The sequence below is a fragment of the Coffea eugenioides genome, chromosome 10, assembly GCF_003713205.1.
Source record: "Coffea eugenioides isolate CCC68of chromosome 10, Ceug_1.0, whole genome shotgun sequence".
NCBI lineage: Eukaryota > Viridiplantae > Streptophyta > Magnoliopsida > Gentianales > Rubiaceae > Coffea > Coffea eugenioides.
In genome coordinates this window covers 16,756,270-16,783,583 of record NC_040044.1, presented here as the reverse complement: position 1 = coordinate 16,783,583, position 27,314 = coordinate 16,756,270, and the positions used below count along the sequence as shown (strand labels likewise).

Here is a 27,314-nt window from a genome sequence, read left to right as displayed (position 1 = left end):
TCTTCGAGCCAGGCTGCATATTTTGTCCAAAAGCTGCACTTCATCCTCACGCTTTTGCTGTTTTTCTTTTTCTTCCTGCAATTGCTCACATGAACATTTCTGTCCAGAATTTCTGTATCAGTTTCTTCTATGTTTCTGTTTTATTTGGATGGCGGAATCATGTGTCTTATTGTCTAGTTAGAAATCATGATTTGGGTTGGGAAAAGTTTCGAGCAAAGCCATGTGTTTGTATCTGAAACATGAATTTTTTTTTTAGCAAAGCTTTTTCGCACAACAGGTTTCATTTTCGATTGCAGAAACTGGTTTTGTGCTTGTTATTGGCATGAAATTTCTCCATAAATTGCATTGTTAAGGAATGATAATCAATGCTTGGCTGGATTTAATTCAAAGAGTGTTATGTAAAACTCATTGTTGAAAGGTGATTAATGGCCAAAAGCTTTCTTCAATACTGGTTTTGTTGCAGAGAGTATTTTCGGTGATTGCATGAGATTTGCATGGAAAAAGGTTTTCAAAAATTTAGCACTTTGTCCCCCCAAGTCCCTTCTCATTTCACTAGGGCCCAAGTAATTGGAACATTTAATCAATTTGATCCTTCTAAGTTTCTTTTTGTTCCACAAGAGCCCAAGCATGTTCTAGTATCTTGTAATTAAGTCCTAAAATCATTGCAACTTCAATCATTGTTTGACTTTTCCTTTATTTTTAAGATCTTTGAAGTGCTTAAACGATTTATTTGGACTTGAATGTTTGAGTAATGCTTGTTTTGGGTCTTTAGTAGATGCTATATTTGGAAATTGAACGGGTTATTCCGTTTTCTTGGTCTTTAAGCATTTTTTGAGCTCATTCAAGTTGCAATTAGGTGGTTTTTGATATTTTTGCTTATACTTTACTTTTAAATTGATGCCTTGACCCCTTTATTGTTTTGAAGCCATTTTCCTTCATTTGCTTACCATTAGGAGAAGGTATAACTTTCTTTTATCCTCTTTACTTCTCTCCTATGTGCTCCTACGTGTTACGTGAATATGCATGTCTACTTTGCTTTCTTAATTCCTTTCATTTGCTTTATTACTTTTGCTTTTATTTAAATTATTCATTATGGGGTATGTGTACACCTCTTGGTTTGTAATAGATAGGGCGTAGCAAGTAATTTGGTCCATTTTCCCTTTCCCTTTTGTTTTAGTTAGCAAATGTAATGGTTGCATGCCTATGTGTTATATGTTAAATGCTTTATTAGGATTTTGCATCTAGTCAAGCATGCTAAGTGTTATGTGCTACGTGTTTATAGGTGATTCGCATGTCTACTCGTTTTTTATAGTATGGATGAATGGAATGAATGAATGTACGTCACCACACTAGTCCAACGCTAGTTGTGGCTTCTTTTATCGTTTCCACTAGTCCAACGCTAGTCGGAATTCATAGAATGGGCTAGTCCAACGCTAGACCCTTAGGGATTTCCCCTCGTTAGTACATGTTTGTATGTTCATTACATGTCATGCATTCTTTTTAGTTTTGTCATTTTTTGCATGCCCCTGTTTCCCTTTCCCTTCACTTTAGGATTTGCATCTCATGCTAGTTAGGGTTCATTTGCGTGAAAACCCCCTTGGGTAAGGGAAACGAGCGAGTGTGGCTTCAAAATAGCCTTAGCACGCTAGTTTTTCCTTCTAATCAAAGGGAAAATTAAAATCACAAAACTAGAGGTCATTCCCGTACCCGACCTGATGCATTCCTCTAAGTTCATGCATTTTCATATCATTTTCTCACTATTTTCCTCACTAATTATATATTTTAAATCCACATGTCATATTCACACACTTATTCACTTTCTTTACTTTTCACTTCACACATTACACCTATTTTACTTATATATTTACTATTTCATTCACTTGCACACGAGCATTTATATTTTTATTCATTTGCACACAAACACTTTCAAATTGCGTACATGTACCTTTTTTTCTACACTTTGCACACTTACACTCTCATTTGAGTCCTCATTTGCATCATTCATGATTTTCTATGAGGTCTTTCCTTATTGACCTTCACAATCCATGTGAATGGGATCAAAAGCCTCATCAGAGACATTTCTAGACTTAAGATTGCATTTCTCATTCATTAGTCTTTGTCCAAATTGCAAATACATACTTTGGGTAGAAAAATTAGGGAGAATTGGTTTAAGTCACGCAACTAGCCTTGGCTAGGTCGAAGGGGTGCCTTGGATTTTTATCCTTGCCTTCCCCTTCGTCAAATGTGACTCCCGAACCTTTGTCTTTGTTTTACGTGGACTAGGAGTCGTTTAAAAAGGGTTTCTTACTTTTTCCTATTTTACTTTAAAAAATTCAATTTTTTTTGGGTGACTTGGTACACCCTAACTCTATACCAAGTGGCGACTCCATTTTTTATAAAAACCCTTTTTAAACTATTTTTTTTGGGTCAAATCGTCGCATTTTCAAAAGTCCCATTTAGACCCATTTTTGTTTTTATCAACAAAATTCATTTTTCCCAAATCAATAAAATTCAACAAAAAACAATCATTTTATTTTTTCCAAAAAGTGGGGCGCGACAGTTGGCGACTCCACTGGGGACTTCCTAAGTGGGTCCAAGCATTTGATTTAGCCATTCTTTTCCTTTTTTTTCTACCCTTTTTATGTATAGCATTTGGATATTAGGATTGCATTTTCCCTTTCTAGGACTTTTTGCCACGTACGCGCATATCAAACTACTCCCTCACTCACGTATGTATGATTGGATGATTGGATGTATGATTGTACTTGCTTTATCTCGCGCTTTGCATTTGCATTTTGGGGGGGGTGTGTCACCCTTAGAGCCACGCGTTGGTTCTCGATCCCTCCCCTCCAAAACGTATACTATCATACGCGCATACGCTTTATTATTCATCCCTCTTTATTTTCTTTTTAGTGGCTTGTCACGCCACTCCACCCTATTAGGATTAGGAGACCCACTTGGACGTGTGATCGTGACACGACGTGTGCGTAGCACGATCCAATGGGTCACTCAATCTTCCGCTTTAAACTTTGGGTTGATAGCCTTTAGTTTTTAGTCGAAGGTTGAGGGTTTTTTATAGATTCACTCAAACATGCAGCCGTAACACGACGTGTGCGTAGCGGTGTTTGGGGAATCGCTCGAGCCACCGACAAAGGGCCTTGGGATTGATGACCCTTGGCCACGAGTCTGAAGGCTTGGGGACCTGAGCTTATCGAGTCTAGATGCATTAGTGAACCCCAACCGCATGCATCCATATAGTTCACCTAGGGTAGAGTCTGCCTTGCCCTAGTAGGGACACCATTCACGAGGGGAGGGATCCCACCCTTTTCCTTATTTACTTTTCCTACTTTTTATATCATTTAATTGTCCAACGTGTTATGTGATTATGTGTTGAACTAACTTTCCTTGTCTCTTGCCTTTGCATTCACAAACGTTAGGAAATAAGAGGTCGGGCATGACCTTCTTTTAGGACATACCCTTATAGATAGGCTATTGCATGTTTAAAAATTGTGGTATATTTCGTTCATAAATTAATAATGCCATACCATTTTAGGCCTACCCTGGCAGATAAAGGGTTCCTTAGGTCATGTCTCATTTCAAATTGCATATCTTACTGCTTTTAATAAACTGGCATCACGCATCCACCCTAGGAAGGGAATGCCATTTAGGGGATCCCGTGTTTAGGAATAAGCCACCATATGTCTCGGATACTTAATCCAAGGAGACTTGCACGTTTACATTTTTTGTATCATCCAAAGGGGTAGTGCACAAGGTAAGGTAGGATCCGATCATTTTCATAGAGCGATCTTTGGAATATGAGCGTCTAATAATCACCTTTTGGCCACTTTATCAAAATTGGTAAAAATCTCTTGCGTAAAGGACATTAATTTGAAGAAACCCAAATAATTCTTCACTATTGAGACGATAAGTCAATGGAGGCCAAATCTTGATTTTAGGAGGCTCATAGACTAAGGCATTGTAATGATTTCTTGAAACTACCTAATGGGTAGAGAACTCAATCGATTTTTGAACAAATCATCCATTTTACCCAATCCATTTTTTGTCAATTCATTCAATTTTAGTTCAATCTAATCATTTTTGAGTAAATTCATTTCATCCAATTCATTTGACCAATTTACCCTTTTTAGGGTCATCCGGTCAATTTTTGAATAAATCAATTCATTTGACCAATTTACCCTTTTCAGGGTCACCCGGTCGATTTTTGAATAAATCATCAATTCATTTGACCAATTTATCCTTTTAGGGATTTGGCCGATTTTTAAAATAAATCATTAACTCCATTTCATCTCTTTGGCCAATTTACCCATTTTTAGGGCAAAATCAAGTTGATTTTGAAGAGATCATCAATTTCATTCAATTCAGTTGACCAAGTCTATCTATTCGATCAATTTTGAATAAATCGTCAATGTTATCCAACTTACCTATTTTTAGGTAAATCAGTCGATTTTGAATAAATCACCAATTTTATCCATTTGACTCGCTTTTTCCCCTTTAGGGTTCATTGAGTAAATTAATCGAGACATGGCAATCCCTTTCACAAGTCATTTTATGTGTAGATCAAAGCAAGCAATCCGTTCCGACTTCGTCCTCATGTTTTAGGGCAAATGTCTCTTTTCACTCCAAGTGGCCAAATTTTTTCAAACCATTCCTCACACGACCAGTCGATCGGATCCATCAGGTATTGTATAGTGCCTGCTCTGGAGGACTGCATTTTCATGCTAGGCCTACCCTTGGCACAAAAGGGTTCCCCCATAGGACATGCATCCGAATTTTCTGAATATCTACTAACTCTTGTTTTTTCTTTTCTTTTTCTTTGTTTTATTGGAATAACTAAGCGAGGGTTAAATCTAAAGGCAATCTTTCAAAAATTCTCAGGTAATATTTAAATATAGCTTCTCGTCGAAGCCCCATCATAACGCGATCCCGTAGTCAAGCCCAGAGGAGTCGTGTAAACATGAGTTCACAACCGGAACAGTCAGATAGGTCTGCTACTACCGCTCAACCCGAGACTGCAAGTTCGGGGATTCAGTTGACTGAGATGCTTACCAAGTTTGGAGAGATGGCGTCTGAGATGGTCGCCCAAAGGAAGTTGAATGATGAGCTCATTAGTAGCGGAGTTCAACCCGAACCTGTACCCGCCAGACAGCCTGAGCAAGAGCCGTTTGTCCTACCTTCGGCCCATGCCACTGTTACTCCATCATTTCCTATTGCACCCGAAGAAACTTTCACCTATCCCACCACAAATTTGCCATACACTTACCCTCCTCATCCTTCATTTTTTCTTACTCACACGCGAGGTCCACCACCCCAAATCACTTCAAATATACCACCTGAGCCACATACCTTTTATCACCCTGTTGCTGAGCCATTCCTACCAGACCATATTGTTCAAACCAAGGCAGAAATGGGGGAATCTTCTGCTCCCGTTGATATAAAGTTGCTCAAACGCCTTGATCGTTTTGATGAGTTTATGAGGAAGAGTCAGGGGTTGAACAAGCAAGGAGTCCTGGACTACGATGAGCTTTGTCTCTTTCCCAATGTGCAATTGCCTGAGGGGTTCAAAACTCCGAAGTTTAACAAGTACGATGGGACGGGTAATCCCAAGACACACCTCCGACTATTTGTTAACAAGTTGGGAAAGCCTGTAGACGACGAGAACCTGCCTCTAAGGTTGTTCCCGGAAAGTCTGGAGGGGGATGCCCTCGACTGGTACTCAAATTTGAAGCCCGAAGAAGTAAAAACCTGGATTGACTTGTCCAATGCTTTTGTAAAGCAATACGAGTATAACTGCGAGCTGGCTCCGACACGAACCACGTTGGAAGGAACAAAAAGAAAACCCTCCGAGGATCACAAGACTTATGCCAAGAGGTGGAGGAAAATAGCTGCCAAAGTCGAGCCACCGATGACTGAGGACGAAATCATACGCACTTTCATTAAAGCACATGATCCCCCGTATTTTGAAGAAATTTTCCGCATGACTGGATGCTCGTTCGCCGCCATTGTCAATAAACTTGAGGAGTACGATGACTTCGTGAAAGCTGGGAAGATTGTTAATGTCTCTGCCCTCAAATCCCAGTTGGATGCTTTGCAAGGACAGGGGACTAGTGAGAAGAACCCGCAATTTAAAAAGAAAGAGGGGGAAACTGCCTTCACCTGGAATCAAAACCCTGTCCCAAGACCCAGACCTCAACAATACCCTACCTACTCAAACCCTTACCCCTACTACTCAAATCCTCATCCTGTTTACCACACCAATATCACTCATCCTCGACCTCGCCCAAATTATGCCAACCCGCCTACAACCCCTTTCCAAATATCTCAACCAAACTTTCAACAAACTCGTCCTCGACCTCCTTACCACCAAAGATTTTCCCCACCAAATAGACCCACCTACAACTATCCCCGACCCACTGAAACCTACAATCAAAGTCGTACCCGAACCTTCACCAACCTAGGCAGGCCTTTGGACCAATTGTATGAGCAATTGAAGGTTGCCAACAAAATAGGCGTGATTCCCCCTCCAACTTACCTTCATGGCATGCCTGTTGGGTACAATCCACATGCTATTTGTGCCTATCATTCGGGAGTACCTGGCCACTCAACCGCCGATTGCAGGGCACTTAAGCACAAAGTCCAAGACATGATCGAGGCAGGAGAAATAGTGCTAAGGAAAAGAGGTGAACAAGGGCCGATCATAAGTACAAATCCTTTCCCTGAACACAAGGACACCTTCGAAGCATCCACCTCCAATGACGAAATTTGAAAATCCTGAAGGAGCTTTGCATAATTTGAATGGCCGAGTATCTTCCCTCTCGAAGGGAATTTCGGTAAATCTAGGGGTTGTTATTTACTAAGGTTCACGAAAACCATTTCTTGCATATGTGAATAGCTTAATGAAAACATCTTTTGCAACTAAGTTTTTGTCTTGTTTCCGTTTTGATTAGTTTTTCCATCAAATGCATAATTTGTTTTTTCTGTTTATTTGATTATTGTCCCGAATTTTTAATTCTTTTAGATGGCCAAAGATGGAATTATTTGACCATTTGAATATCACTGTTCTGGATTCCGATAATACCATTCATTCAAAAATTTCTTCGTGAAAAATTCCTTTGTTGAAAAGGCCACAAATCCCTTCATTTGAAAATGCCAAAAATCCCTTCGTTGAAAAATCCCTTCTTTGAGAAGGACAAAAACCTCTTCTTTGAGAGACCCCTTCATGAAAAATCCCTTCATTAAGAAAGCTCTTCATTGAAAATCTTTTCGTTAAGAAAGCCTTTCATTAAGAAATCCCTCCTCTGCCAAGTTCTAAGCTGATTGGTTAAAGCAGCGTCACCGACGATTGATTTTGATGGATGAAAAGCAGTTGAATGTCGTATGGCCTGTATTCATAACAAAAAAGGTCCGCCTCCGAGCCTTTAGAGAAGGAGGACAAAGAGTTAAAGCGAGATTTGCCAATGCAAGATGAAATCAAAGACGAATTTGGCCTAAACTGGTAAGGCCATTTGTCATTCAAAAAGGTGCTACCGAGTGGAGCACTTATCCTTGAAGAGATGGACGGACAAACAGTCCCTCAACCTATCAACTCAAACATGTGTAAGAAATTCTTTATTTGATTACGCAAATTTCTTTTAGGAAATCAAGCAAGAGACGAGGCAAAAGTCAGGCCATCTTCCTTTCCAATTGAAACATTTTATCCCTAGTCATCCCTTTTGAGCTATCAGAACAATAATTTTCGTTTGGCAGCCCCTGAGGATTGCAAACCCTACACTGGGGCAAATTCATTTTGAAAAAAAAAATGATCAAGGCAAACCCCAAACTGGGGCAAATTTTTATTTTTTTTGAAAAAAAAAAAAAAAAAAAAGAAAAAAAAAAAAGAAAAGAAGAAGAAAAATGGAAAAGAAGGAACCCCACACTGGGGCAAATTTAGTTTTGACGAAAAATGCAAAAGTGAGAAATGCAATGAAAAATGCAAAGAGAGAGAATTCAATCAAACTGGGGCAAATTTCCCTCAGTTTCGTTCGAAATTGAAGATGATTTCAAAATGGTGCAATCTCAGGTTATTTCACACCTTTCATCAAACTTGCTTTCAGGCCTCAACTTTTCTTGAAAACACCCCACCTGACCTCATTACAAAAGCCCAAAAGTCCTGGCTTTCGTCACTTGCTGTATTTCTATTAGGAATTTCGCTAATCAATTGGCAAGTGATGTCTATAATGCCTTCACCTAAACTTCTAAGGGAAGTGCATTTTACTGATGCCAGAAATCTTCAACTCATACTCCTGAGTCGATCATGGTTGAGCTCTTTCATTTGCGTCTTTAGGTGAAAACCCGAAAGGTCACCTCAAAAGAAGAAAAGAAGAGGGAAAAGAAAAAGAAAAAAAAAGAAGAAGAAAAAAAAAGAAAAGAACAAAGAAAGAAAAAAACAACAACAACAAAAACAAAAAAACAAACAAAAGCAGAAAAGATTGGGGGTAGCTTTGGTGAAAACCCGAAAGGGCGCCAAGGCGTTTTTTTTCAAACAGACGAGCACGAGGAGGAACAACTGGTGACCTGGTTCATTCGGATTTTTCTCATTTTTGTCAAACCTCTGGCAACATTGAATTCCAGAGCAAAGATATCCAGAGAATTGAATATGACATCCGTTGGCCAAAACTGTGTCGTTTTGTAAAAATATTTCTTTAGCAAATTCATTCTTAGGAAGCTCATTTTTTCTCAATTGCTTGTATTCATGGCATTTTTGTAGGCTTTAAGCACAAATGGTTTGTGTTTGCGTTCTTTCACATATTCATTTCTGCATGATAGGTGAAATTACTTTTTAATCATCGAATTTTGGTGAATGATAACCTCATGGTTTATTCAAAGCATACTTGGGTTCAGTCATCTTGCGAAAATGGTTGAAATTCAGCAAGGTCGGTTACGCAAGCTTCACAATATGGCAAAATGCACGCTTGGTTAGTCGGGAAAAATCAGAGACGTTTAGAAATGACAAATCCAACCAAGTCAGATGCCACGGTCAACTTTGACGAAGGCACCCAAAGACTCATGTTTACACGATTCTCAAGGACAAACGGATCAAATAATGGTGGCAATTCCTTTGTTTTTTCTCTTTTGCAGGAAATTTCATGCATGGATGAAAACAATCACACCTTGCACTGAAATCGGTGTCGGAAAGAGTCCTAATGAACAAAGGCAGATTGAAAATGTCGCAAGCAAATTTCATCAAAAAATGCAACAGCATGGCGATACAGAATCAACTCTGGACTCAAATAGCAAAAATTCATCATACTGGGGCAAATTAATTTTTTGTAAAGATTTTGAAAAGTCAAAAAGAAGCAAAAATCATCAATCAAAAACCAAAATCGAATCAAATTTCGTCACGGCAGGATCGGGTTTAATCCCACTGACCGATGATCAAAAACATTTTCGGGTCAGTCCCTCGATCAAAAGCATTTTCGGGTCAGTCCCTCGATCAAAAGCATTTTCGGGTCAGTCCCTCGATCAAAAGCATTTTCGGGTCAGTCCCTCGATCAAAAGCTCATTCGGGTCAGTTCCCTTCGATCAAAAGCTCATTCGGGTCAGTCCCTCGATCAAAAGCATTTTCGGGTCAGTCCCTCGATCAAAAACATTTTCGGGTCAGTCCCTCGATCAAAAGTTCATTCGGGTCAGTCCCTCGATCAAAAGTTCATTCGGGTCAGTCCCTCGATCAAAAACATTTTCGGGTCAGTCCCTCGATCAAAAGCATTTTCGGGTCAGTCCCTCGATCAAAAGTTCATTCGGGTCAGTCCCTCGATCAAAAGCTCATTCGGGTCAGTCCCTCGATCAAAAAGCATTCGGGTCAGTCCCTCGATTCAAAGTTCATTCGGGTCAGTCCCTTCGATCAAAAGCTCATTCGGCATTTTCGGGTCAGTCCCTCGATCAAAAACATTTTCGGGTCAGTCCCTCGATCAAAAACATTTTCGGGTCAGTCCCTCGATCAAAAACATTTTCGGGTCAGTCCCACGATCAAAAGCATTTTCGGGTCAGTCCCTCGATCAAAAGCATTTTCGGGTCAGTCCCTCGATCAAAAGCTCATTCGGGTCAGTCCCACGATTCAAAGCTTATTCGGGTCAGTCCCGCGATTAAAGCTTGTTCGGGCCAGTCCCATGATTTGAATTTCCTTCTCTAGTCAGTCCCAATTTTAATTTCTCTGTTTGGATCAATCCCGTTTTAAATTTCTGTCTGGGTCTATCCCATTTAAAAAAAAATGTTAAAAGAGTCGGATCCTCATTTCAGAAGCGTCCATTGCCAGCGAAATAACACAGAAGTATTTTGTGTCTAATTCTTTGTCTTCAAAGTTTTCAAACTCAGGAAACAAAAGAGGGGCAACTGTAGCACCAAAATTTTTGTATAATTTCTTTTACTTTTTATTCTCATTTTCGTGGTTGCTTTTAGTTTTTTTTTTCAGTTTCTAGTTTTTATTTTTATTTTATTTTTTAAGTTTTAGCGTAGAAAAATCATGAAAAAAGAGAAAAAGGAAAAATTGTTCACAAAATAGGTTTATTTCTTTTTAAATTCAATCTTTTGACTTTATTTATTTTTTGGTTAGGTTATTTCGAAAACAAAAGAAAAGTGAAAAATGAAAATGAAAAAATGGAAATTTGCATTTTTTGTTGTTTTTAGTTTATTTTTATCTAATGTTAATTAAGTTGTTTTCATCATTAATTATTATTGTTTTATTATTATCATTTTTGTTGTTTAATTAATTAATTAAAAAAAATAATAATAATAACATTCCCATCTCTGCCGAAGTGCATTCCTTTTCTCCACTAACTCACCTCAACCACAACAATACCCTCTGCCTTGGAACCATCGAAGGGAGAAAACCAGAGAGGTAGAGGGAGCTGCATTCTGCACAAAATCGAGAGAGTAGAGAGCCGAGGAGGAAAAATCAGAAAAGGAGGAGAAAAATCAAGGGCGGCGGAAGAAGGAAAAAGCTGAAAAAATCAGAAACAGAGAAAGAAAGGGTAGCAGCGGGCAAAGAGCTTGTGACTGAGGAAGCAGAGCAGCTGGAACTGCCGTTCGCGGGAAGCTTTTGCCGCCCTCTTCCGTCACGCGCGACGCCAGCTTCATCGCTTCTTCCATCATAGTTCAAGCTCTGCCCTCTGCCGGCACAAACAAGTGGCCAACCGCCTGCCCCAGCAACCAAATCCGACATCAGCACCCGCAAAATTTTTACCAAGAAACAAACGGTAAGCCACCATCATCCTTCAAATTTCAGTTTTCGTGTAAGTTTTCGAAGCATGTTTTATTTTTCACGTTGTGGCTTGTAGCCATTTCTCTGTTGAATTATTCACTAATTGGAAGTATGTATGCTTTGAATGTCGATTGGACTGGAGTTTTTCTTGCATTTGATGAAATTTTGGGTGCTGATTCATGTCAATTGGGCGAGAAATTGGTGAAGTTTTTTAATGGTTGTTTGTTGTTCGACAGAATGCTTCACTGAAAGTTCGGCCTGAAGAATGGATTAATTTCTGATTTATATACGTTCAACTGTTTCATGCTTGTCAAAATAATTGATTCGAATGGGTTTGTTTGGGCGTCCGTTTGTTTTGGCAATCTACTCCGCTTCTCGTTTGTTTGGTGTTCCTCTTGTATGGATTTAAATTCATGACATAAAATGGCATGCGAAGGGATTCATGGGAGAGTCATTTGTTTTGCTTTTGTTTTGTTTTGTTGATTGGAGTCCCAAGTTGAATTTTCAGGTTGCAAAGAGGAATGAAATAGCAGTGAACGTTGAGCCAATTTGGAAGAAGAGGATTGCTTGATTAAATTCATGATTCCAGTCCCTCAATTTCCCTTTCCATTATGATTTAACCCCAGAATTTTAGGACTTCATAATTTTGCCCCCAACACCTTCATAAGTCCTCCAATTAGATCCTTGCTTTTGTTGCATTTTAATCTCTCAAGTCCCCCTTGTTCACCGCGGCCTCAAAATTTGGAAAAATCAAATCCATTTTGCCTTTTTTGAGCTTAATCCTATGTTTGCCTATTTTATGTGACTTTTTGGGATAAATTAATTTTGGGTTTTAGATCATAATTGTGGCTTAAATAATTTTAGTTGATTTGTTATCTTGTTAAGCTTAGACTTATGTTTGGCTAATGATTTTTAGTTGGGTTTGTGTAAGAGGGATTAATTCATTTTTGGGTCTTTGGCTTGGGCTAGAGGGTCATGGCCCATGTGTTTTGGTTGGCTAATTTTTGGGCCAAAATAATACTAGCCCACTTGTTTTTCCTTGGACTTCCGATTGGGCCAAGTGATCTTGGCCCAAGAAAGGTGACAATGGCCCATTCCCTTTTGCTTGGGTTTTCCGGTTGGGCTAGGAAGGCCTTGGCCCATGAAATAAATACAAATGGCCCAATAGCCTGTTATGCCAAGAAGCCTGATAATGAAATTTCATTCCAGTCCCCTGACTTTCGAGTGTTTTCACTATGGCCCCAAAAACTTTCAGTTTCATTCAATTGGGTCCTTACTTTAATTGCAAATGAGTCCTTGAACTTTATTTTTCTTTAATTTTGGCCCCAAACTTTTGTCAATCTTTGCAATCAGGTCCTTTCTTCTCTTGACTTCTTAAATGTGGGTTGTTGACATGATTTAATTGATTCAAATTCATGTTTATTTTTATCCTTTGTGATTATTTGTCAAATAAATTGGTGCCTTGACCCTTTTTTATTGTTTTGAAGCTAATATCTCATTTACTCGATTTCCATTGCAAGGGAGGTAACTTCTATATTCTTGCGTTATTTTTCCTACGTGCTCCAACGTGCTAAGTGAAATACATGTCTACTTTGCTTTTCTAGCCTTTCTTTAATTTCTTTTATTTATGTCATTTACTTTTGTTTTTTTTATTTAAGTTATTCATTATGGGGTATGTGTACACCTCTTGGCTTGTAATAGATAGGGCTTGGCGAGCAATTTGGTCCATTTCCCCTTCCCCCTTTTGAAGTCTTATTATGGGGTATGTGTACACCTCTTGGCTTGTAATAGATAGGGCTTGGAGGCGCATTCGATGAGGACCTATCGAAGGCGTGTGCCTAGCTAGCAAATGTAATAGTTAGGGCTTTAATTGCCTTATGTGTCTTGCATGCTTAGTTGCTACGTGTTAATTTGCTTTGTTAGGGCCTTGCATCTAGTCGAGCATGCTAAATGTTATGTGCTATGTGTTTATAAGTGTTTGGCATGTCTACTAGCTTTCTGTAGTGTAGATGAATGGAATGGATGAATGTACGTTTCCACTAGTCCAACGCTAGTCGGAATTCATAGAATGGGCTAGTCCAACGCTAGACCCTTAGGGATTTCCCCTCGTTAGTACATGTTTGCATGTTCACTACATTTCATGCATTTTTTTAGTTTTTATGGCATTTGGCATGTCCCTCTAACCTTTTCCCTTTCATTTTAGGCCTTTGCATTTCATGCTAGTTATAGGGTCCATTTGCCTGAGAAACCCCCTTAAATATGGGATATAGACGAGTGTGGCTTTTTCTAAGCCTTAGCACGCTTGTATTCCCTCTATAAAAGGGCAAATTGAGTCACGATTTAGGTCTCCCCGCACCCAATATGCATGAATTCCCTAGGCTCATGCATTTTCAAATCCACTTTACCATTTTATACCCTCATCACACTTTCATTTTTCCTCCCATTTTGCACACGTGCACCTTTATGTTTCTTCACTTGCACACGAACACTTTTATCATCACTTGCACACATGCACTTCATATTATCATTTCACATACCATACCTTGCCCGCTCACGTGCACATTTTCATTTACATATTTATTGTTTTTTATTACTTTTTCAAACTCATGTCCTCACATTGCATACATGCATTTCATTCATTTGCATCCCACTCGCATTATTCGTGACCTCTCCAAAGGGTCATTATTGGGCTTCACAATTAATGTGATTGGCACCATTCAACCTTTGAAGAGAAATTTCCCCCAATATCCCTAGGCCTGGGGTTTGCATTCATATAGTACATCCAAATGTAATAAATTTTTTGGTTAAAACAAGAAAATATTTGATTAAATCACGCAACTAGCCTTGGCTAGGTCGAAGGGGTGCCTTGGATTTTTATCCTTGCCTTCCCCTTCGTCAAATGTGACTCCCGAACCTTTTTCGTTGGTTTACGTGGATTAGGAGTCGTTTAAAAGGGGTTTTTTAATATTTTTTCCTATTTTTCTTTAAAAATTCATTTTAGGTGACTTGGTACACCTTAACTCATTACCAAGTGGCGACTCCGATTTTTTATTTCAAAAACCCTTTTTAAACTATAATTTTGGGTCAAATCGTCGCATTCTTAAACCCCCATTTAGACCCATTTTTCTTTTAAATAACAATTCATTTTCCAATCACAAATTGAATCAAAAAATACATTTTTTAACCATTTATTTATTTTATTTTATCAAAAAATGGGGCGCGACATATGGTATGTGAGAATATGTATTTTGGGAGAAAAATATCTAATCACCGTATTATGAGTGACCAACTAGTATTTATAGGATTACAAACTTAACAAACTATTTACAAGAATACCTTTACTAATTTATTATCTACAAGAATACTTATATTCTCTTAACACTTTTCCTCAAGTTGGAGCATATTTATCATAAGCACCCAACTTGTTACAAATGTATTTCACCCCAGAGCCCCCTAAACTCTTGGTAAACAAATCAGCCAATTGATCTACAGACGGTACATGAGATGTCTTGATGACTCCATCAAGTAATTTCTCTCGAATGAAATGACAATCAACTTCAATACGTTTTATCCTTTCATGAAACACTGGATTAGACGCAATATGAACAGCCGCCTGATTATCACATACTAAATTTATAGGCTATTTATGTTCAAACCCAATTCAAGTAACATGCTCTTCAACCAAACCAACTCACACACAATGTGAGCCATAATGCGGTATTCAAATTCTGCACTTGATGTGGAGACAACTGTTTGCTTCTTGCTCTTCCACGACACTAAATTTTCACCAACAAACACACAATATCCTGTGATCGGTTTTCGATCTGAGGCAGAACCAACCTAATCTGCATCACTATATCCTTCAATATCAGTGTATTCATGATTTTGATACAGCAACCCTTTTCCAAGAGTACTCTTAAGATACCTGAGAATCCGTATAGCAGCATCCCAATGACTAGTACGAAGGGTATCAAGAAATTGACTCACAACACTCACTGCAAACGAAATGTCAGGTCTCGTTACAGTGAGATAATTTAATTTATCCACAAGTCTTAGATGTTGCCTAGGATTACCAAGTAATATACCTCGATCTTCTACTAATTTCACGTTAGGATCCATAGGACTTTGACATAAATAAATCTCATATTTAGACCAAACTACCTCAATACCCAGAAAATACTATAGATGACCTAAATCCTTTATTTGAAAGTTTGCCTACAGATTGGATTTAAGTTTCTGGATTTCCACAACATCATCACCTGTAATCACAATATCATGCATATAAACAACTAACAAAATTTTACCAGTATTAGAATGCCAATAAAATATAGAATGATCTACTCCACATCTGGTCAGACCGAACTCCATGACAATACTACTAAACCGGCCAAACCAAACCCTAGGAGACTATTTCAATCCATATAAGGATTTTTTCAGATGACAAACCAACTGGAAATTCTCTCCCTGAACAACAAATCTAGGAGGTTGTTCCGTATATACCTCTTCTTCCAAATCTCTATGTGAAAACGCATTTTTCACATCCAACTGATACAATGGCCAATTATAAGTTATTGCCAAAGAGATAAGAAGACGAACAGAGGTAATCTTTGCAACATGAGAAAATGTTTCTAAATAGTCAATTCCATACACCTGAGTAAATCCCTTAGCTACCAGACGAGCTTTCAATCTATCAATAGAACCATTAGGCTACATTTTTATAATGTACACCTATTTACAACTAACAACTGGCTTACCAGAAGGAAGAGGGACAAGATCCCAAGTACCATTTTTCTCCAAAGCAAACATCTCTTCTTGCATAGCTAATCTCCAACCATGATGGCTGAGAGTATGGGTAATAGACTTAGGAATGGATACAGAATCAAGGGAAGCAACAAAAGAATAATATGACAGAGAGAGACAAGAATAAAAAATAAAATTAAAAATAGGATGAGAAGTACAATGTCTCTTACCTTTGCGTAAAGTAATAGGAAGATCTGACTCACAAGAGGGCGTCATACCTGGATTTGAAGATTGAGAGTTAATTGGTGAAGTGCGTGACATATCAGGAACTTTCTCAACTACGGAACGACCAAAATAAACTTGAAAATTAGAACGAGATAATCGAGTTATGGAATCTGGTGGACTAAATAACTCAGGTAATAAAAATGAAAGGACTAGTAAAATAGGAGAATGAAAAGAGGAACACTGGACTAACTCATAAGGTATACCTTGTTTCATAAAATAAGGAGTGGATTAAAAAAAAATAACATCAACACAAGTAAAAAAATGATTTAAAACTTGACTGTAACATCTATACCCTTTTTGCACTTGTGCGTATCCTAGGAAAATACACTTAATAGCACGAGGATCTAATTTATCCACCCCAAGAGCAAACCGATGAACAAAACACACACACCCAAAAATACGATGAGGTAATTTAAATATAGGTTCATGAGGAAAAAGAATAGAGTGAGGTAATTAACCTCCAAGAATATTGGATGGCATGCGATTAATTAAATAACATATAGTTAAAACTGCATCACTCCAAAATTGTTTGGGTACATTCATGTGCAACAAAAGTGTTCGAGCAATTTCGATTAAATGTCCAATTTTTCTTTCAGCAACTCCATTCTGTTGTGGAGTGTGGGGACAAAAGAACTGATGGAGAATACCAGACTTAGTCATAAAGGTATCAAAAGGAGTGAAAAAATATTCTTTCGCATTATCACTGTGAAGTATACGTATAGGTACACCAAATTGATTCTTTATTTCTGTAACAAATGCACAAAAAATGGAATATAGTTCTGAACAATCTTTCATTAAATGAAGCCATGTAACTCTGAAAAAATCATCAACAAAAATTACAAAATATTTAAACCTAACTTTAAAATGACTCGACTAGGATCCCAAACATCAGAATGAACTAATAAAAAGGGCTCCGAAACCCGTTTATTGACTCTAGGGACAAAAGAAATACAATGATGCTTTCCTAACTGACAAGACTTACAGTCTAATGAAGACAACCGACTGAAGGTAGGAACCAACTTCGTCAAATTTTGTAGAGACGGATGACCCAAATGATAGTGAATTTCAAAAGGAGAAACAGTAGCAAGACACATAATCGGACCATTGCAGTTGAGAAAATAAAGACCATTATGCTTATGCCCTCCACCAAGCGTCCTTTTTATCTTCAAATCCTGAATGACAACAAAATCAGGAAAAAAGTAATTGAACACTGTAGAAATTTAATAAGTTTACTAACGGTTATTAGATTAAAAGGCAAATTAGGTACGTAAAAAACAGAAGACTGCGGAAGAGATGGGTTAATTTCTACAGTACCTAGTTCTTTAACTTTAGTTGTAGAGCCATCAGGTAAAGTAACATGAGAAAAGGAAGTAGACTCTTGAAAATTAAAAAAAATTTTAGAGGTACCTGACATATGATCAGTAGCTCCGGAATCAATAATCCATGAGAAAAATTAAAGGATGTGGAGAGACAAGCCATAGCATTACCTTTTTGTGCTAAAGAAGCAGAGGCAAGAGATGCGTGATTTGCAGTTTGGTACTGCAGAAATTTGACATAATCTTTCAAGGATATGGTAAAAGTCTTTTGGGACCCTTGTGCTAAAGAACTTGATTCAGCTTGATCAGTGGTAACTGCATTAGCAAACCGAGGAGGTTTTCCAACTAAATCCCAACAAGTATCACGAGTGTGATTCTTCAAATCACAATGAGTGCACTCACGAGTGCCTCCACCTCCACGAGCCCACGACCTCCTCTACTTCTTCATCCACGAGAGCCACGTCCAAAACTAAGTTGGTCACGTCTAGGGTTAAGTTGCTCTATCCGATTGTTGTTAGCAACCAAAGCGAATTTGTCATTAATTAGAGCACCATCACCCTGTGCATTGTCTTTAGATGCAGAACGTAAGACCCGAGCATATGCCTCTGCAAAGGATGGTAATTGTTCACCTACTAAAATTTGAGATTTGACTGGTTCAAATTCTGGCTTAAGGCCAGCCAAGAATTTGAGCACAAGTATTTGTTCTCTTTGCCTCTGCATAACTGTAATATCATTTGAGAGAGGCATTACAACATTTAATCCTTCTGAAATTCGCTTGAGATCAGCAAAGTATTCGGCTACTGTCTTGTTATCTTGTTGCAACTGAAAATACTCCAAAGAAATATCATATATCCGTAAAAGATTACATACAGTATAATAATTGGACATAATCCCAAACTTCTTTTCTTGTCTCACAACAAGAACACATGAAGCAATTCGTGGCTCCATAGAATTCCATATTGCTCCAAGAATTTGGACATACTCTTGAATCTATATTAGTCTCTTGTTGTCCTTGATAGGAGAGTCATCTGTGAGATATCGTTATTTTCCTAAGCCTGTCAAATAAATTTTAACGGCTTTTGACCACTGTTGATAATTAGTGTTATTCAACTTCCAATTTGTGATTTGAAACATCACCATTGGCATAATATTAGTGGATGGCACGATACTTTTTGATAAACTTTCAGCCATAGTGAATAGCACTTCAAACAAAAAAAAAATAGTCAAAACTCGTGATGAACAGTACACGTGAATAGTACTGCATGAACAGTATCGCGTGAACAGTGCGCGATGAGCAGTGTCACGTGAACAGGTCTTTTGTTAGATGTTTAACCCTTACCCTAGGATTTTAGCTCTGATACCATGAGAATATGTATTTTGGGAGAAAAACATCTAGTCACCGTATTATGAGTGATCAACTAATATTTATAGGAGTATAAGCCTAACAAACTATTTACAAGAATAAACTTACTAATTTATTATCTACAAGAATATTTATATTCTCTTAATAGTATGATCTAAATTTGCTTGTGTAAAAAATTTTTTACACTGACAGTGTATAAAAAGTTGTCCATGTTCTAATGCCCAAAATTTATGCTCCATTAACGTCCATTTTCCATTAATAACTCTTAACTTATGAATTGAGCTCTATTATGAATAAGCACTAATGAGTAGGGGTTCAAATGCTATATTTAATGTTCTGATTCTCATCAAGAGATTGATGGGTTTTTGCTATCGTCATTCTTACAAAAGGAGAAAGATACATTCTAAACCAAGTTGTGATAAATTTGTTTTAAATTATTGATTTTAGCCACCTCTGCAATAGAATATTCTTCTATTTCTTCCAACTTTAGGGTGCAATTAAAAAATTTTTATGAACCGTGTGAGGACCCGAAAATTCCTTTAGAATTTTCTCTTATTTTTTTTTGAAAGATTAATTTATATTTTCTTCTATATTTCTTTACTTGATTATTTAACTACTTACTAGCTCTAAATTTCATGGTGATTTCATTAATTGAGTCAAAAGTTTTACTTTTACTTTTAACATAGAGTACGCTAGGGTTTTGGTGCATTTTGGTAGTGTAATCAATCGGTAAGGTGTGTGTGCTAAATATGACGGATAAGAATGAGTTCTAAGTAAGAGGAAGTGTGGGATTAAAAGTGATAAGAGTACATTAGTGAATCGTAAGTTAAAACAAAAGTACAAGAGAGTTAAGAAAGTAGGCTTGAATCGACGTGCGCCGTTTGTTTCCGATTGGGTACACCACTTAACCAATACTTTCTTACCCTAATCTCCTTGTTTTATTTCATTGAATCCTCCCTCATTTGACCCTAAATCCAACCGCAATATTTGACCTAAAAACAAGAGGAAAATTGGTGGTGCCAAGTGTCATTAGCTAGCCACAATTTTTGACTAAGAAACTTTCTTCTTTCTTATCTTTCCTCTAGCCACAATTTTCCTTCATTTTTCCACCTTCTTGGCCGAAATTTTTGAAGAGAGAAAAGAGAGATATTTAATTCATTGACTAGATATTAATCCATGCCTTTCTAAGTGTCAACCATCTATGAAGTCTTGACCAAGACTTGGACCAAGAGAAAACTTGTGTTTATCTTCCAAAAATTTACTCAAAACCTTCACTTTTTTTCTTCTTGGTGGCTGAACTCTAGGGAGAGGAGAAGAGAGAAAAATTTCCAATTTTTTGCAACTTGATATCTTGCTTGATTCTTGAGAAAATCAACGTGAAACTCGAATCCACTCCGATCAATCTTGGGAAAGCTTGGAGGTGAGCTTGGTAGAGCTTTTGGGAGGAAGAAAGTTCTTGTCTTACGACTTATTTTGGGGGTTTTGAGGTATTATACTAGAAATCTCTCTTTTTCTTTCTTATTTTGCCATTTAAGCAACATATGATTTGATTGTGATAGATTTTATGGAAGGCGTCATGATTTTGCTTAGTAGATTGAAATTTTCAGCTTTGGAATGTGTTGGCAAGACTTGATATGAATGGTTTAGCTTTGATATGAGGTTGGATGAACCTACAAGCTTTGGAACGAGATTTTCTAGCTTCTATGTACGATTTTCCAGCTTTAGTAGTTAATTTCCAGCATTTGGTAGTGATTCTGCCCTGTTTTTGGACCCAAATGGAACTGCATATTCTTCCTTGATAAAGGCCAAATTAGTTCTTCCTCAAAACATAAAACTTTCAGCTCAATCGGAGTACTGTAACTTGTGAAATGATTAAAATACCCCTAACTGCCCAAATATCCTGTTTAACCGACAGCATTCTATTTTCTCTGAAATTTCAATTTTTGACGATGAAAATGTATGATTTGGCTTTGGAGATCTTCATAATAAATGTAGGCCTCTGTCTTAGTTTCGAAACGTCATAAAATTTGCCTCGATCTGATATACCTAGCTACAGTTACGACCAAAACATCGAAGGATGACAAAACGGTCATTTATCAGTTCTTCTTTAAACTGGTTACCAGCTTTGGTCCATGGTGATAAGTTATTATTTGGTTTGTTTGGTTGGTTTTGAGGCCTTGAATAGATGAATGTTGTTGGTTATCACTTGTGGATTGTTGGTTTGTGAATCCAAGTTGTACTTGGATGGGAAAAGTAAGAAAATAGGGAAAATGCTGCCCAAATTTCTATTACTTGCTCTTATGAATATTAGTGAGATGTAAGGTTTGATTTTAGAATTAGTTGGATCTTAAGTTACATATATATCCTTGAATGCACTTCAATAGTAGTATATGAGTTATTTTTTATCAAGATTTGGTATCAACTAAGATGAAAAGTGTTAGTTTTCTGTCGAAAACTTTGAATTACATTTACTCAATTCAATTTGGGATTCATTGTTCTTTCAACTACTGATTCCTGGAATTTTCTTTCGTTATGTTTGAATTTGAGAAATGACTCAAGATTTTTCGTGACTTCGAAGTTCAAATGTTATTATTCACTCTAAAACTGTATTTGCATATTTGCACAAGTAATTTCTGGATTTTTTATGGTTCATCGAGATTTTGATTAGTTGAACCATAATACCTTATTTTGACTAATCTAGGTTTCTTTGGTGATCCAGAGTACAACCCGGAAGGGAACTTTTGACATATCTCTTGCTCATATTGGTGAGTGTTCCTTGTATATTTGTGCAATAAGTGACTATGTGAATATCTGTGAGTGATTGTTTGCATGTTAAATGCTTTCTAATGATTGTTAAATGGATTTTCGAGGGGCGAGTGTGTACTTTATCGCACTCGACCCAAGCCAAAAAGTGAATTTTCAATGATTGAATACTACTTGTGCATGAATGCAAGCCTTTTGGCTGAACTAGGCCCTTGCCTTACGTTGCCAGCCGACTCGAGCCAGAAGCGGACTCAATCGGGCGGCTGGTGATCCTGGGACAGTATTTTGGTATACTCGAGTATGACCACGAAGGTTGGTGGAAAATTGGCCAGTGAATTTGCTAGTGGTGGGAAATGAAATCAATGAATGAATGTCAAGAACACTGAAGGAGTTTTCACTTGCAAAAATGAAAAAAATGTTTTCAAATCTTGGAGGGATAAGGAAAATGGTTGGCGAATGAATGAACGAATGGCTCCACGTGAGCATGTATCCTTTTAATGAGTGTGTTTTTATTGCTTTTGTATTGTGAATGTTTTTTCGATATGTCCTTCTTTCAATTGCTTGATTATGTGTATTGGAACCTCACTGGGTTTTTAACTCATTCTTTTAGTTTTTGTTTTCCTTACAGGGGATGCGAGCGAGGGCGTCAGACTGGTACAGGCTAGCATAGTCTAGTTTTTGAATTTTTGCAATTGTACTCACGTTAGTGCTCGGTTAGGGTTGAATGTATGTGAAATTCACAACTTTTGTTATATTTGGGATTGTATGAATGTTTGGGATAGATATGAATGGAAGTACACATTCCAAGTTTGGAAACTATTATTTCACTTATTCTTGAGGTTATACCTTATTTTATTTGTTAAGAATGAACGAGTCCTGACGAGAGTTGGGCAGGCGATTCGCCAAACTCTGGGGTACGCCCTAGGCGGAGATGGGGTCATCACAAATCGTGATCTACATGAATTAATAATGAATTATGCATTTCACTGGAAGATGTACTTCGGACCTACTTCATTTGTGAGACACAGTCATTAAAACTCAAATCTATTATCGAAGGAAAAAAATTCCATGCAACCAAGTTTAGGACAAGCCAATCTCCAAATAGAAATTGTAGGAAATTCACTTACAACATCAAAGAAATTGAAGAGAATTGAAGGAAAAAAAATTTGTACAATTGATCAGAAGGTCACCATTGGTGGCACAACAATGGGGCTCCTAATTGTGTGTTTTTTTCAGTATAATCCACCCAAACTAGCCAACCAAATGCCAATGTTCCTTCCTGTATAATGCATAGTCAAAGAGAAATTTTGTCTCTTAAGCATCCTTTCAAAAACAAATGTATCCGGTGAGACTTTGACTGCACAATTCTTTGGGGTTGTGACCTTAGATTTGTAAGTAGCTGCACCACCTCCAACATTTGTGACAGTCCTCTTGAAATTTTGGATCATACTTGTTGATCGATTATTGTATAACGCCACAAAAGTTGGGTAGTTAAGGTCAAGAGAAGGCTTTATGCAATTATAAGTTTTTGATCTTGTTACTGCTAAATTTTGCTTGCTGGTGTAGTTCATGGAGCATAAGAGATTCACATAAGCCTCCGCAGTATCATCATATATAAGACCTGGATCAAGGGCTCTATTTGGATCAATTTGACTAGCTCCTATGTCTAGTGGTGAAGCCATTTTCAACTTGTGACCATTGTCTTTGATAGGATTATTAGTATTGTCCAGTGGATTTGCTATTGTCATCATAGCGGATCGGATAGCTGCTGGACTCCACTCAGGATGAGCACGTTTCAGTAATGTAGCCACACCAGCAACATGAGGACAAGCCATGGAAGTTCCAGACATCATTATGTACTCACTTGATGAGGCTGTACCACTACCAATCATAGCTGCAGTTTGGCTAGGAATGGAAGCTGCCAAGACTAGTGACCTTGGGGCCATTATATTAGGCTTCAGAATTCCAGGGCAATTCTTTGAAAAGCCTCTTGAAGAATACAAGGCAACTGCAGGTGCAGGTGCAGGCAATCATAGCTGCAGCTTGGTTAGGAATGGAAGCTGCCAAGACTAGTGACCCTGGGGCCATTATATCAGGCTTCAGAATTTCAAGGCAGTTCTTTGAAAGGCCTCTTGAAGAATACAAGGCAACTGCAGGTGCAGGCTTTTTGCCTATGATGGTTTTCTAAAATTTCATGGTTGCCAAAGGATTATTCCTAGTTTTCGCATATTTGAGCACTGTTGGTGCTTCTTTTGGGCTAATCACAATTCCAGGCCATGGAACACCTCTTTTTTCGAACAAAACTATATTATCAGATATAAATATTACTCCAGCAGAATTTGACCAAGCAACTATAACTAATTGTTCAAGAATATGTCTGGTGTCATCGCATATAATGATGGCATAGGGACATGTAGATAATGCCTGAAAGTCATCACATAAAGCTAATGATTTGTTGTAAAACGGGGGAAATTTCTCCACTAAAGCATTTGCTGGGAATATTATCTATTCAATAATTATTAGTCTATTACTCAAGGTCAATGTTCCAACAAAGGAACGATCAACAATTCCTGCTGCTACTGTCAAGGCCCATGGAATATCATTATGCAAGGTTGCAGATTCAGGGCCATTATTTCCTGCTGAAGTAGCAACAAACACCCCTTTCTCTATTGCTACAAACGAAGCTATTGCTATTGGATTCTCGTAAAATTGATCAACGCCATATAAACCGAGAGATATAGATAGTACATCAACACTATCAGCAACAGCTTGATCTATACCAGTAAGAAAGTCAGAAGTGTAGGATCCTTCCATCTAATAGACCTTATAAACGGCTATTCTAGCATGTGGTGCAGTCCCTTTAGCCGTCCCCTTAGCATAGAAAAAAATGAGACATTTTCTACATAACTTCTAGCAGCAATGGATGCCATGTGAGTACCATGACCAAAAAAGTCCCTAGGCGAGTTCATTGTGATGTTAGCACCAGGATTGAAAGCAATTACAGCTTTGTTAAAGTATCGAACACCAACAAGCTTCTTGTTACACATTGATGAATTGAATTCTTCACCTTCCTCACAAATTCATTCCACTTTGCTGGAATTTGAGTCATCCCATCATCTTTCAAGGTCTCACTCTCTAGCCAAATGCTAGAGTTAATGGCACTGATAATAACATCCTTGCTAAAGTTTAAAACCGGCCATATTCCTGTGGAGGGATTTAGATATAGGAATTCATTTTTATGTGTGGTGTGAAATGTAATCACTTTATCTTTATAAGCTAACACAAATCCAGGGGACTTCTTGAGGTGATCTAGCTCATCATTAGAAAGAAGAGCACTGAGGCCTTGAAGAACATGGTTATATGTGTAAAGCATATTAGTACTTGGACTTGCTGATTGAAGAGAGTCAACTGTTGTTAAATACCAATAGTGGTGGGTTGCAAAGGCCTTGGGCATGAGAGAATTATCTATATGAATTATGTAGATCGATCTTTCCAAAAGGGTTGCTCTAGCATGGTCAGTGAACAGCAACCAATTGAAGGTGATCCGGAACTGTAAAGAAAGAACATAAATTGTTAGACTCATTTTCATTTTTGCCTTTTGTGAGTGGCCAACCTGCTGCACATTGTTATTTATAGACATCACTCATTGTGATATACTGGAGTACACTTGCAATATACAATTCATTGGAAATGTGATTATTGTCTTTAGGATAAACACATTTGGTGATTATTTAAACAACACCCCAATTATATCTATAATTTTGGGGGAGACAATGGCTTTTGGATTGAACTTACTCCACCAGAGTTGCAAAAGGTTGACACTTAAAAAATAGTTTTTCCATGTTGAAAATGCACCACTTTTGAGTTTGGAACATTTATTAAATTGGATTGTTCAATTTTGAAATTTGGAACGAGAGCAATAAAATATTTGGCTGAAAAATATAGATTACTCAAATGTTTGTTTATTTGTTATTTAGAAATCATTAGTTTGATGTAAGAAATGACTTAAGCAGAGAGTGAATAGTAGAATTTACTTCTCCAAAAAATTATAAAGAGTGACTCTTGTAATTCTAATGTAAAATCATAAATTAGTGATGTAAAGATAATCAAACTTCAAGTGTAAACCAAGGAATTGATTGATCCTTAAGTAGAAAATTGTAACCTTAACAAAAATAAGTTTAGTTAGTTGCGCTATACTTATGGAATCAAAATTAGTTCATACATAAGTATATAGCAACATATCTATAATAGAGACGTTGTAATAGTATATGAGCTATTAATTAGATCTTGAATCAGGGATTGAAAGGACATACGAAAAAAACATTAGACTGGTGTTTATGGTTAGGGTAGGGTTAAATCCACGCCCCTCTAGTTTAAATTCACACCTTTTACACCAAAATGACTATAAAGCCCATACTATTTATAGGATTTCATAGAAACTTTTTCAATACTAAAACTAACCTTTTGTGATCAGAACGATGGCGCCAATTAAGTTTATTTTTTCCTCCAGTGAATTGCGTCCTTTCATCATCCGTATTACTTACCTTCTGATATTCACAAATTATAGTAGCAACTATTATCATCAGTTGGAGAACTTCGAACTTCTAGTTTCAAGTGAATATGAAATCATTGCCATGATCATCATTTGTTTTTTTATTATCAATAAATATTTGAAAATCAAGTATGACTCTTCAATTTCGATCTTGAAATTTTTATTTCTTTTATTATCAATAATATTTTTCTGGTAAATTTTTGCTATGCTCTGGTACATTTTAGTTGATGATGATAGTTGCTACTATAAGTTTTCAGTATTGGAAGGTAAGGATGGGGGATGATAAAAGGATGTAGTAAAGTGGGGAAAAAGATGAACTTGATTGGCTCCATCTTTTTCCACCACAAAAGGTTAGTTTTGGTATTGAAGAAGTTCCTATCAAATTCCAATAAATAGTGTGGGGTTTATAGACATTTTGGTGTAAAGGGTGTGGATTTAGTTCCACCCTCATGGTTAGGATTGGATATGTAAAACATCATGGTTTTTAACCACCAAAAAAATGTGTACATAGAAAAACTGTCAGAATAATTCAACTTTTCAGCTTTAGAATATGTCAATTTAATTAATAAGTTAAGTTGTTATAGCCATTAGGATTAGTTCCATAGTGTCCTTTGACTAGTTCAAGTAATTTGAATTACAAATATCTTTTGTTGTGATTCATTAGAAAATTTTTTAGTAATATATTATGTTGGTTTGTTTCTCATATGCTTTATAAATAGAGAATTAAAGAATGAAAACATTTTTCCAGTTCTTCAATAGAAGACTTTATTATAAGCTATTTTTTTCAGCACTAAATATGAGTCTTGTTTCTTAATTTATCTCTAAATTCCAACAAATTGATATCAAGTGCCAACAAAAATCACGAGTGCACATTTTGTTTTTATATTTCTGCACATCTTTAAGGAGTGACTTTCCTTCACTTTCTATATGTGAAATGCATGCATAGATGTCAACATGTGTAGAACTATTTGTCTGACCAAAATTTGCACTGACAATAGAACAATTGGTCTGGCATTGGATCCCAAATGAACATGGGAAAAA

The 27,314-nt window shown here is 37.2% G+C and overlaps 1 pseudogene; it reads right to left on the bottom strand.

Annotated features, from left to right (window-relative positions):
* Positions 1 to 22,953: 22,953 nt before the first annotated feature.
* Positions 22,954 to 25,361, bottom strand: LOC113750518 (annotated as a pseudogene).
* Between the last annotated feature and the right edge of the window lie 1,953 nt (positions 25,362 to 27,314).